This window comes from Centruroides vittatus, unplaced genomic scaffold, assembly GCF_030686945.1.
Source record: "Centruroides vittatus isolate TY-2023 unplaced genomic scaffold, ASM3068694v2 contig_1401, whole genome shotgun sequence".
Lineage (NCBI taxonomy): Eukaryota > Metazoa > Arthropoda > Arachnida > Scorpiones > Buthidae > Centruroides > Centruroides vittatus.
Window position 1 is genome coordinate 281175 of NW_027120880.1, and position 14393 is coordinate 295567.

The 14393-nt window shown below is 35.1% G+C and overlaps 1 pseudogene; it reads left to right on the forward strand.

Moving 5' to 3' along the window:
- The first annotated feature begins 2267 nt into the window (after positions 1–2267).
- On the forward strand, positions 2268–6514 carry LOC136968148 (septin-7-like; annotated as a pseudogene).
- Positions 6515–14393: the final 7879 nt, after the last annotated feature.

Genomic DNA, 14393 nt, shown 5'->3' on the forward strand with positions numbered 1-14393 from the left:
ATTTATATGACATATTAAGTATTTGTTATATATATATATATATAACAGTACATGTTAATATTACAAATATGAGAAAGGATAAAATTCATACAGAAATGTAAATTGCGAGTACTCACTTAGCATCGTCATAACGTTCATAAAAGATACATATGTAATCATTTACAATTATTGTTATTGAACTTTCTTTGTAAAAATATAAAACTTTTAAGGTAAAAGACTATGTAGATCCTTATCAATACCGATTTCGACGGGGCAGACCATAACGTAAGGCAAAGAAGTTTCGTTTATTCGTTTATGTTACAATTATGCATTTTGGGCAAGCCTTTCTTCAGACTATTAAAATAAAAGCATTATTATTATATAACATTGTAACTCTTGTGTATATTATTTAGCCTATAGTAGAACTGTTTCGCTTAACGTCGCATTTTTACAAGAACCTACCGACGAAGTAAGACTTAGCGGCAGTTCAAATATTTCATCAGAAAACAAGTGCCAAAATCTTTCAAAATGAAAACCACCATTTTACATTACTGTAATAACCATGATGATAACCAATGGAACAGATCTAATGCCTAAAGAATGATTGGAAATTATATTTATCATCATCCTACAATTTTACGTCAAAACACTGCTCTCTACGAATTTGGGAAGATGAACGGCCGGCCGGATGACCGAACCATTAATGTGCCCGCCTACCGCTCTGGAGGACCCGAGAACGAACCCGAACGGATCAAAAAATCCCATAAACTTTTCGTGTGGTGCCACCCCGATATGTCGGGCCCGTCCCTCACCTACGGCAGTCACATTGTGAACCTTCCGAACTGACGATCATAAAAGGCCCACTTAGTGCTCATGGAGCGGTTAGAGTAAAAATCTGAAATGAAGATATTATGTAAGAGAGTGAACTATCCTAATAAATCCTTTTTAGGTACCTTTTTTCATACTAACCGCTCTGAGGCATTAAAATGGCCTTGTCATTTGGCCATTCATAAAATTGAGACGGCCGGGTAGTGAGGAGTGGTTTTATATATATACGTAATTGACCATTCCCCAAAAATTACTTGGATCGCTCAGCCGGATACGATTCCGGGTCCCCCAAAGCAGCAGGCTCGCGCCTAAACGCTTCGGCCATCCGCCATCAGTTACGTCGTAGCATAACTAATAATATCCCGATGTTCTAAATTATTATTATATTATAATTATCAATTTAGATAAAAGATGAAGCCTAACGTCTACCTCTAGTATCAAATTATTAAATATAGCACAATAATAGCCCGATTATTAACGGCGATCGTTTTGGCTTAAGTATTTAGTGAGCAAAAAATAATCTTTAATGAATTTCAACAATCACAGCAATTAGCTTCTATTATTAAAATAAATAAATAAATAATAATAATGTTAAATAAAATGAATTCCAGTTGGGTAATTTCGAATCGAATAGAACGAATTTTATTTGAATTCATTAGGTGAAATTCCATTTCGAAAGATTATTCCAGAATTTCATCTTCAAAATTTTAACTAAAAATTAGAGGAAAATGCAAAAAGGAGGTAATTTATTTGAATTTATTTTGACATTTATAATTATATTTTCTCGCTTCTTATTACTTAAATACCATCGAGTATACTGTAATATCCATTTATAATAGGCTATAGGTATAAAAAATTCTATCGATTATATTCAAAATTAATTCGTAATATATAAAGAATGAAGTTAAGGTGGGAAGAAATTTAATTATCGGATGTTATATTTAAGCATTTCTGTTTTAAAAAGTTTCTGAAAAAATGGCCATGATTCGACTGTTATATATAAATATGTAACTTCAGCAGCCTACGTTTAAACTGTCGAAACATTTCTACATTCGGAACATTGGTTAAGTTGAAAATTTCCAATCACAAAACTACACTCGGCAGAGACTTAATTAATACACAATCATCACAAAGCACCTTAATTTGCCGAGATTATTTCGATACAAACACGCTTTCGACGTATTCTATGGGCCATCTTCAAGTTTACATAATTTTTGGAACGACAGTTACAAAGCGTTCCAAAATAGAACATTGAAAATTTAAAATGCACTTTTTGCCTGAGCAATGCCAGACCCATCTGCTAGTATAATGATAATTGTATTCTTGCAATACTATTGTTTTATTTTTCAAATAAATTTTGTACTACAAATTTATAGAAAATTCAAGAAACTTTTGCATCAACTCTGTATCTATTACTTTTATAAACGAAATAATAGCGAATAAATTTATTTTTCAACAGAATTTAATTATTCATCTGCCCGCCGATATGGTGAGTTACTGTTTTTATACCAGTTATTCGTAGATCGACATTATATTGCTGCATACATTAATTAATGTATATTTTTCTTTTCTCGGTGTTCCTCTCCATAATCGATACAGTTGTAAGTGTAGTCTTCATTGTTAATTCTAAACCTTTAGAATGATTATATAATGAAAATTTGTTAAATTATCTTTATTTAGATGTCGGCAAAAAGGGAGCTCTTCCGCCAACAGTTATCTCCCGATTTGTTAGCACAGAGGAAGAAAAATGATGCTGGAGCCGTGAGTCCAATACCCAAAGAAATGGACGCAGATTCCGATTACGTTGGCTTTTCCAATTTGACAAATGAGATTTATCGACTGTCGGTCAGACGAGGATTTCACTTCACTTTAATGCTTGTCGTATGTAACTTTTCATTCTATAAATGTACCGAAAGTGTACAAAATTATATATTTCCTCTATTATCATCTACGCACGCTTCAATAGGAGAAGCGGGATTGGGAAAATCTACATTCCTGAACAACCTCTTCCTCTCCAATATTTACTGCGACGAATATCCGAGTCCTTCCGAAAGAATCAAACCGACAGTGCAGGTCAGAAACAATATTTTAATCTACAATTTATATTGATTTAACTCGTATCATGCAATTTCAGATCGACACGACGAAGCTGCAGCTGGAAGAAAATGGCGTCAAGTTAAATCTAACGGTGGTGGATGTACCCGGATTCGGCGATTCTTTAAACAATACCGGATGGTAAATTTCTTACCAGTGCGAATGAATTGAATTTAAAATATTTAAATAAAATGTTTTTCAGTTGGCGTCCAATAACTAATTTCATCAATGAGAGATTCGACCAATATTTAGAAGACGAATCGCGTGTGAATCGTGATGTTATTGTGCCAGACAATCGGGTGCATTGTTGCCTTTATTTTATTTCGCCTTGTGGAAATGGGTGAGAATTCATTAAAAATTATATAAATAAATACTTATATTAAAATTAATTTATTTACAGTCGATTCAATATATATACATTTTAAATTCTTTTCCTCCTGTGGGCACCATAAGGGCCTTTTTTCAAGCCCATTTTGGATTCGGCTAGGCCCACTAATATGCGGCAGGATGGAGATGGACGGGAGCAGATATACCCCAAAAATTTTCTGGAGTTCTTTCGATCCGTTCGGATTCTATCCTGGATCCTCTTCATCTTAACACTCAGCCATCCGACCATCTAAAATAACGTGTACCTTTGGGTGTTAGACACATGAAAACGAGGAAAACTTCACATTGCCAGCCCACGCTCTGGGGAACCAAGATCGAATCGGGATGGTCGAAAACCTCAGAAAATTTTCGAGTATTGATCCGTCCGTCCCTCACCTATCTGTCTGCATTCTGGCCTGTTGAAATCCACGCTGAACCTGGCCTGGAAAAAAACAGGCTTTCTTGCTGCCCACGGGGTGTTGAAAGTGTAAAAGAAATTAAGTATCATGTATGAAAATTATTAAAGATATTAATATTGAAATAATTCGTTTTATTATTTACATTTGCAGGTTAAGACCCTTGGATGTTGAAGTGATGAAGAATTTGCATGATAAAGTTAACATCATTCCACTTATTGTAAAGGCTGATTCGTTTACTCCCGAAGAGTGTGCAGCTTTTAAGAAAACAGTAGGTTCTGTTAGTTCCTTTTCCGTAAAATATGATTTTCAGCAATTAGAAAACAAAATTAGATTTTTTATCTTTACGATTTCTAAAATTAAATAACGTTGATACTTTACAGATAATGAATCAAATTGCACACCACAATATTAAAATCTACGATTTTCCATCCCACGTTCACGGAAATAACGAAGCTCTTAATAATCTTAAGGTAATTACAATGTAACTACCTAATTATAATTATATCTGGAACGTACAGAAGGATTTATTTGCATTTTCGTCATTACTCGACAATTAAGTTCATATACAGAGTGTATCAGTACAGCGGTTACAAACTTTCAGGAGAGATAGAGTACACCTAGACGATGGAAAATCACATGTGATTTCCCATCGTCTAGGTGTACTCTACACCCTGTATAATAGATTAGGAATAATTTTTATTTAATTAAAATGATTCGAACGATTTCTTTGAAGGAAAGACTTCCCTTTGCCATTATGGGAAGTATGTCATTAGAGGACGTATCCGGCGCCAAAAAGAGAGGAAGAAAATATCCATGGGGTACGGCAGAAAGTGAGTAGTTTTGTATTGTATTGTTTCTGTAAATAATGATAATTAGAGTATTATTTACTCTGATTATGATGGAATCGCACTGAAGACAAGCAAACATATTGTATAATATTCAACAATTCGCGATTCCAAAATCATATGAAAAATATTCAATTTATTTAATTTAATGTAAACACTATAAATAAAATAATTACAAATTTGATTTGTTGTCTTAGAGTTAAAGGTTTTTAATTGATATATTTAATGTGCAATTTATCTGAAACGATAAAGACTTCAGTTTTTATACGCCGAGGGACCGAGTTCGAGTTCAGGCTGTATCCTCAGAAATTTCACGGGTAATGGTCTAAACCAATACCCATTCCTCGTGGGTCTGATGAAACGATAATTCATGGATTTCGCATGTTTCATCTAAAACACGGGGCTTATGAGAGTCTTTTATAACACTAAATATATTTTAATATTACTGCATTTGTATTTATTGAAGGAATCACATATATTTAACACACTAATTAATAAAATGTTTAAATTAATGACTAATGTTCATAGATTTCGTACATCATTGAAACGTGTAATATTACTTTTTCCAGTTGAGAACGTAGAACATTGTGATTTTGTAGCATTCAGAAATTTATTTGTGAGGTAATGAAAAATGATATATTCATTCGAAAATGCTTTATTACGTACAAAAGCAATAAGTATATTACATATTTTTTGTAGAACACATCTGCAAAATTTAATTGATACAACTAATAATCAACATTATGAAATGTATCGATGCAGAAAACTGAGTGCATTCGGTAAAGAAGGAAGAAGATCATCCAATAAGTAAATTCAAACAATATTATATTAGAAAATGAAAGGGAATTATACGAGATTTTGCGTTATAAATTTGTTAAATTTTTACTCGAAGAAATCCCATGGCTGAAATGGAAGAAGAAAAGCGCCATCACGAAGCCAAATTGAAGAAGATGGAGCAGGAAATGGAACGGGTTTTCGAGATGAAAATCAGAGAGAAAATGCAAAAATTGAAGGATTCCGAAGCCGAAGTATATTATTATCGAAATTAATTTCGATAAATAATTTTGCATTTAACATTAATTAAATATTTTGTGTTTATTAATTAGCTGGAACGTCGCAACGAGCAGATGATTGCGGCTTTAGAATTTCAAAGAAAGGATTTGGAGGAAAGACGCCTGAGCTTCGAAAGAGAGAAAAAATTGGAAGAGTCTAAGTCAGTACTTTCATAAAATATATTCATTTCCGTTACTATAAAAATTTAATTGCATAAGAGTACAGATTTTCATCGTTAGACAATAGCGAGGTTGAGGCCGAAGTTTTAAACGCGAAAACGTGTACGTCAGACGTTCAGTGCCGCTTTCCCGTAAGCCTAGAAGTTTGACAATGGCATTTGGAATGTCGAGCGTGATTTCACCGACTTTCCAAACGCCATTGTCAAACTTCTAGGCTTACGGGAAAGCGGCGACGAACGTCCGTCCGACGTACACGTTTTGGCGTTTAAAACTTCGGCTTCAACCTCGCTGATGCAATTATTTGCAGTCGATTTAAAGTAATTTTCAAGCAAAGAAGTTGAATTTAACCAATAATTTTCTTGCAACAAATCCGATCAATTTAACTAAATACAACTTTGAATTGATATCTCCGTTGGGTCAGTTGCAAGTTCCAAAAATATTTTCAAATAAGTCAGTTACCCATTATAAATACTAAATTCCCGTATTGTTTTGTAATCGATTGTGTCAATATTCGTTCTTCTTTGTTTCTGCATCGAACCAAAAAATATTCCTTGTGATATAGAAACGGGCGAATACGGCTTCTTCTATTAATTATAGATTTCTTTTTCTGTAACAGGTCGATTCAGAACCTTCGGGACAAAAAGGCAGAAAAGAAAAAACATTTATTCTAAAGAAAGGATTCCCACGCATTAAAATTTAAGCAAAATTTCCTTAGCGATTTTACATTTTGTTTTTATAATTCAGTTAACATTTTATATTATTTCTCCTATCAAAATAAATTAATTACTGTTGAAAAAATGTTTTGTGGTTTCAATCTTTCCATAGAAACAACCGTTTCTTCGAACCTGTTCCGATCCCGAAACACATATTCAAAATGAGAATAAATCTACGATTCATTGTAATTTAACAATAGGACCGGCGCGTGGGATGAGGCGGGGGAAGTTAAAGAAAAAACAGTAATGCGCACTAATTCGGGGGGGCGCTGTTTGATTCTCGTGGATGTTGGTGTGAAAATCTTTGTTCTCCAGTGATTCGACTTATTTCTGCTTTCTTCTTGAAAAATGTCAGAGTTTCGGGCTGAGAAAAGGAAAACTTTTTCGCCACTATGTCAAGACGGATCACCGCGAAATGTAAGAAAACGAGGAAAATGTCTGGGGTGAGTCAAACAGTTGATCTTGTCTTATATAAGTGCCGAAAAGGAAATTAATGTTGAAGAAGGAATTCGACTTCTGTTAAAATTGCAAGCTTCTTAAAGAGTAAAAAACTACAAATAGTTTTAGAGCGTTTAGATAGAATGCAAGCGTAGATTGAGAATTCGGTTAATGTTACCTTAGGTGCCAAGATGGCGGCTCGTTTCTGATTCTAGCAAGGAAACAGTGGAACGCACGTTCTAACCTAACCTAACCTATTCTAATAAATTACCATAATTATTAGCAACCAAATTATTAGAATAGGTTAGCAATGTGGATTAGTCTCTGTAAACCTTGTAGACTGGTAGACTCATCTCACAGTCCATACAGCAAGCCGACTATATATTAAAGAGTAGGTTAGGTTAGGTTAGAACGTGCGTCCCACTGTTTCCTTGCTGGAATCAGAGACGAGCCGCCATCTTGGCAATTAAGGTAACATTAACCGAGAATTCATTTAAAAATTTAAAAAACGGTTGAAATTGTAGGTGGCGCCATCTGTTACGATATTTTATTTTTAAAACTTATTATATTATTAATTAGTTATTATTAATGACAAAAAGCTTAATTTTGAAAGTAGAGATGAGTTTTAAAAAATTGTAAATGCTAATAGCCAATAAAATCTTCATTAAGCCCGACCCCACCGAAATTTAATAGCATCAATTCCCCCCATACACAAACAATCCTGCAAAATTTCAGAAATATTCGAGCAAGGCACAGGAGTTATTAAGCTTCAAACTCAAACGGGTTGAATAAAATCGTGCCACATACACACTAATATCCATAGATACATACAGAAAACAACGCCGGAAATTGCTTATTTTTTCATTTCTTAACGCTTGAAGGCCCCCGAGTGCAAAATTATAAAAACCTTGGGAGACCGATCGCCATGCTTTCCCTCTGTTATGCTAATGCAGCATTTCTCAACCTTTTAAAGCCCGAAGACTAGTAAAATGTGTGAAAAACGCTACGAACCACTAAGTTATGTAGGCCCAATTTTTCTTAAATATATGAAAGCATTAACAACATTTAGGGCATAATAAATCTAAAAGCATGTTTCGAATACATGTAGAAATATAATTAATTTGGAAGTAAACTATTAAAAGTGAATCGTCATTGAACCTTTGTTAAGAAACGCTGTCTTAATACATGACACAGATTAGAAAAACACACAGAATGTATTATAATGTAAATTTTTAACATTTATTGGCGAATTAACTGGTTAAAAAACGTAGTCTTGGTTATCTGTCCAGGAAATCCTCGGCATCTTCCTAATCACCCCAATTAAAACAAACGAGTGTCGTAATTGTTTTAAAACAAGCAGTAAGAGGCAAATGGAGAGAACAACTGCTACAGAAGCTTCTTACAGTGATCGATAAGTGAACAAACCAGAATTACAGGCAGCGAATGTCAACACAGTTAAGCGATAAAAATGGACGACAACACGTTTTAATTGAAATTGGGTAATTACATTAGTCAGAAGTGGCGAGTGATGCGGGCCATTTGTCGAAACAAACGTCGAACAATTGGAATTACTTACTTTGTTCTTATTAAACATAACATTTAATGATGATGGTTTTTTTAATTGTTATTACGTTAAATATGTGAGTTTTAAATAAACTGAAAGATGGGTTTTAAAAAAATAATAATAAAATAAAGATAGCAGAGCGTGGTTTCGATCCACGGACCTCTGGGTTATGGGCCCAGCACGCTTCCACTGCGCCACTCTGCTCTCATTTTCTACACGTAAAATAATATGTATTTATAATATAATAATGCAGTTTACCTTGCATGTTTTCACATTTCATTCTCATGAAGAGTGTCCCAAAGTGAAAAGCGAATTTTGCACGAAAGGTACATCTTAGGTATCTGTACTTCAGGATTACCTGTCAATTTAATCATATTTTTTTTACAAAACTTGAACTGTTTTCACCACTTTAATTAAAATATAAGTCAAATTAACCTTTAAAATTCTTCAATATTCGATGAAAATAATATGATTGGATATATTTGATATGAAAGTCATAAATATATATAATACTGTATATATATTATTAAACCAGTTCTATGCAATTGTTTTTTGTTTTTATTCAATGCCCGAACGAATGACATTGAATACAAATTCAACTTTTGACCTGTTTTTTCTTATATATTTTCTCATTTCCTTTGGAATTAATTTCGAAATCTTCATTTACAATTGCTACTGTTAGGGTTTTGTATGACTATTCTTGTTAAGCGGTTTACAAAGGTTATTTTAAAAAGATAAACAGTAAACTATACTCTTCATATTCTCCAGAATGTCTTCTCCTTATGTATATACATCTTTTAATATATGCTCTCTGCACGCTCTCTCCCCCTCTGTACAGAAATAATTGAAACTATAAGTAAAGATCACTTTATATCATGTTCTAAAAGAAATGAGGAGGAGCCTGAACAGATCACTCAAAAACGCCTGATCATTAAGGGCGATTATACTCCAGAAATTTGTTTTATTTATTTCTTTTTTCCTTCCAGTCTTCTTTTCGAATAATAGATTAATAAATTAAAGGTATATTTGTAAGAATAAATCTATTTTAATAGTCTTTGCATGCGGAGTCGGAATCGATAGTAGTAGCCTATTTGACTCCTTTGAGACGAAATGACTCCTCTAGTTCTTTTTAAAGCCGCAACAGAAGCTTTATTATTTGGAAATCTCGGCGTTGTTTATGGTAATTGCACTTTTCATTAGTTCTTTGCCGTATTTAGCAATCACGCTCTTGAAGATAAGAAGGAACATACTTATTTATAGATGATTTTAGTCAGTCTATGTGATGGGTTAGTCGTCGCTTCTGAGACACAATCCTGCGGCCGTTCTTGGTCACCCTCTCTCGAAAACCTTAGTGGGAGTTTATAGGTGAAAATTGAAACTAAAATAGCCCGTCTGGACATGGCTTTAGTGTATTCAAGTCCATGCTGCAATTATACAAGTTATATTTAAGGTCAATGATAGCAATGGATTTAAATAATTAACACCATTCTCGGGTACCCAGCGTTGCTCGGGCTTTAGAAGGATAGAGGTTGGTGAGGTTGGGTTGCAAGAGGGTGATAAAAATAATAATCTTAGTAACTAAAATGTGCATTTATTGGCCCGAGTATTTACAATAATCATTTTAAAAAACACACAAAGGAAAAAGAAATTGCTCGGGTTTAAGTTAGCAGGAAGTGGGGGACCTCCGCAATATTTTTACTATTTTTACTTTCCCTGCTGTTATATATATAACAGAGGAAAAGTATGGCGATCGGTCAAAAATGACCCCCAAGATTTTTACATCGTTGGACTTAGGACACCTTAAAACGTCGAGAAATGCAAAACAATTTCGGAGGTCCTTTCTGTACGTATTAATGCTTGTGTGTGGGGGGGCAAGATTCTGTTCACCCCACTCTGAAGCTTAATAACTCCTGTGCTTTTTGTCGAAAATTTCTGAAATTCTGCAGGAAAGTTTGTGTATTAGGGCGATTAAAGCTGTTAAAGTTTGGTGGTTAAAGGTCGAGGGAGTGAAGAGATAGAGGGGATCAGGTGTCGTAGCTCGAGTGGGATCTGATTAATGAAGATTTTACTCGTTATTAGCATTTACAATTTTTTTTATATAAAACCCATCCCTATCCTCAAAATTAAGCTTTTTGCCATTTTATAGTAATTAATAATATAAAAAGTTTTTTAATAAAATATCGTAACAGATGGCGCCACACGCATTTTAAACGTTATTGCTGGGAAAGTGAAGCAACTCGTTGCTGGATTTTCTCTAAGGTGTCGAAGGATGTTCATTCCAAATTTGGCGAGGATACGTTGACCCTTTGCCTAACAAACATACGTACTAGTACACACATATTTTAACTTTTACTCGTATACACGTAGATATATAACTCAAATTAAATTTTGCCAGAACGCATCCTCTCCTTAAATATATTCGTGACAAACTTGGTATTTGTTCTCTTGTTCTCTCCACCACGTCAACGCCTCCTTGTTCCTCTTCACAAGATTTTCTTCTAAGTATTGTTCAACTTCCATCATCGCAGCCGATTCGCTCGAAACTGTTTTAAAATTAATCAAAAGAGCAATTATTTAGAGACACGGTCACAATACCGGGCTGCAATTTTTAACCTTCATCCCGGCTCTCCAATTCAAATTAGTATTGTCTTACCCCTGTACATCATACTTTACCTGTTAGCAATAGAGTCGTGCCGGTCATTTATCTACCACCTTTCGGGGTAAAACTTTTGAATTGAAATCACGTGACTTCCGGTTTGTACCGGAAGTTAGTATATAGTTAATCGGGGCCTCCTGCTCCTAAGCTTTCATCTATCTAATCCCGTTCTTGTTCTCGAAAATTTATAGTGGGAATTTATAGGTTTACAATTTTTTTAAATTGCAGTCCAGTGAAGGCTGTGAGTTGATTCGAAGGGTGTACTATAGATTACCACCTATGGAATTTCAGGACATTGATTATATATTTGAACTCAGGGGACCGAGACGAGTTCAACGGTCCCCTATTTTTGGACCGGGGACGAAAAATAAAAAAGTTATCATACTTTTTAAGTTGAATACTTTTTAATGCTCTCACGAAGACGGCACCATATTTGCTAGTACTGCCATCTTGCGGTAAAGTCTGCAAACTATGACGTCGGACTACGGTCATCTCCAGTAGGGTTAAACACGTGATACGAGAGCGGAGAAAGCGACGCGACTTCCGATCATCGCGCGATCGCCATTTCGGTTAATGTTACTTATGGCAGCGAACATGGCGGCCGTTCCCACTGTTCGTGCTCCCGACTGACCTCCCGGAGGGGAGCCGCCGGCAGGCCGCCATGTGCTAAACGTCACTAGTTATTGATTCACGGTAGTTCTTGAACAAAGTAAAAAAAAAAAGAGGGAAACGTCTACTAAAGGCAATTTTAACGGCAAGCGACACGACTCCCGATCGCGATAACGAGGCCGACTTAGCGGAGAGAGCGACGCGACTACCTATCATCGCGCAATCACTGGAAAAAAGTATGATAACTTTATTATTTTTCGTCTCCGGTCCAAAAGTAGGGTATCGTTGAACTCGTCTCGGTCTCCTGAGTTCATATATGTACCCAAAGACCCGAAATTCCATAGGTGGTAATCTATAGTATCCAGGACCGGATTTTAGGCGATTGGAGCGATTGGTGCCAATCGGGCCCCGCATCATGTCAAAATTTATATATTTAAAAATAGTACATGTTACAAAAATAAATATCTAGGTATATTATTATTAAAAATAAAATAACATATTTCAATATGTAAATTAACAGTTAATTAATTTTGTTATTTAAAGTTTGAGGGGTCCCGCAAAAAAAATTCAATCTGGCCTCGCACCTATTGGATCCGGCGCTGATAGTATCCCCGATTCGGATAATTCCAGGAGTGACCGAGTGGATGAAACAAATAGTAGTTGGTCGCGGGTTCGCACCTTATCAACGAATTGGCTAGGGCTTTTTTCGTACCTAAAGAAGGGCCAGTTTCCCATAAAAATTGTTCCAGGAGGCACCTTTAGAGTTCACTCGTGTGTTACATTGCCTTATTACATTAATCCATTCCAATATATTGATTCAAACACTAAAGGTTTTGAAAAGTGGGCCTCAGTTTATTCCCTCCTTAGAGGCTGAACATATAAAAACACCTATTAGCACAAGAAAAAACGCAATAAAATTTTGCTGAAACTGTACACCATTAGTATTTTAGTTAACCAAGACTTTCAATACCACAGAGAAGCTGCTAGCAATGAATCTTTTCATTAGATACCATAATTAATATTTTGAGAAAATATATAACGAAAAAAGTGATAGCTCAATAATCTTTGATCCAGATTAGTAAATTAGACACAAAACGGCGCGAATCTTTACAATTTCGTTTTAAGGTAAATTGGTATACGGCAATGCCACACATGGTCGATCTGCCGAGGAAGTAATGCCTCCCGGATTTTGTAGGAAACTAGCCCCTATTTAGATATTACTAACGTGAAAAAACCCGGAAAACTCCACGTGGCCAGGCGCGAACCCATGACTAACTACCAGTTTTCGGTGGTTTTATCCATTTGACCACTTTAAAATTTCGTTTTATTTATAAGTGCAGAATTATAAACATTTATTTCACTTTTTTGATTTTACTTTAGACGACAGCATATCAAAATTCTTCCACACAGATAATTCATTATCCCCAATTTCTGGTTCCTCCTCTTCTAGTATTAAATCAGCCTTTCCTTTATTTGTCTCCCTCGCAACTAATTCCACTGCTGTCTTTTTTACTTCGTCAGTGGCACTCCTGTCACTAAAAGCTAACAACTTAAATCGAGGATCCAGAAAAGAGCACAAAGCAATATTTTTATTATTTTCTAAACTTAAAAATCTTGTGGGAAGATCGTGCAACAAAGTACTGAGGAGATTTTTAACCGCGCGATCGAAATTTTGTTCCATTAATTCGGTACATATGAAGATTAAACCATTTGTAAATATAATTATTTGACTCGCCATTACGTATTGTTCTCGATAGAGTTGGACCGAACTTCTTCGGTAGGTTTCAATATTTTAAGAATCTGTTTGCATATTCCCTATTCTTCTTCTGTGGGGAGTGGCACATCTTCATTGAACAAAGTTGTCACCATCTCCCTTAATTCCACAAATGTTTCCACCATGTAATAAGTGAAATTCCACCTACCGACATCATCGTGGATTAACTCCTTACCAGCTGAAGTACCTTGTTGGTAGGTTGTTATAATATTCCTTTTAACGTAACGACAATCTGTCTAATTTTCTTTAATAACGGTCCAATATGTTCTAGAGAATTTTGCAAAATTGAATTTAATGTATGGGCGTAACAACAGAACCATTCCCAATTCAATTGTTGTGCCACGGTTCTTAAATTAGCCACATCGTCGCTTACCACGATCAAAATTTTATCAGCTAAATTAAATTTCTCTACAATAGATCGAATCTGCTGCCAAATCTTCTATCGAATAGGATCCATCTTGCAGAATGCAACCTAATAACACCGATTGTAACTGAAATTTATCCGTTTCGTGATGGGCCGTTAATGAAAGATACGGCTCATTGTTCTGGGATGTCCAACAGTCAAATGTTAAGCAAACTGCTTTCGCCATACTTAATTTCTCTGTAACTTTATGCAGACATTGCTTGTAGATTGTAGGTACCATAGTCTGAATTATAACTATCTTCTCTGGTAATTCGTAATTTGGGTCTAACGCTTTGATAAAGTGGACGAAATCCCATCAGGATGACCCATCTAAAAATTCTCTAATTAGTCGGGAAATAATTCTTGCACTCTGTGAAAACGCGTAAGATCGGCTATAATGTAATAATCTTAATCTTTGCGATCGTTACTTTTTGCTCGAGCAACGCCGTGCTTATCTGCTAGTTAAATATAAC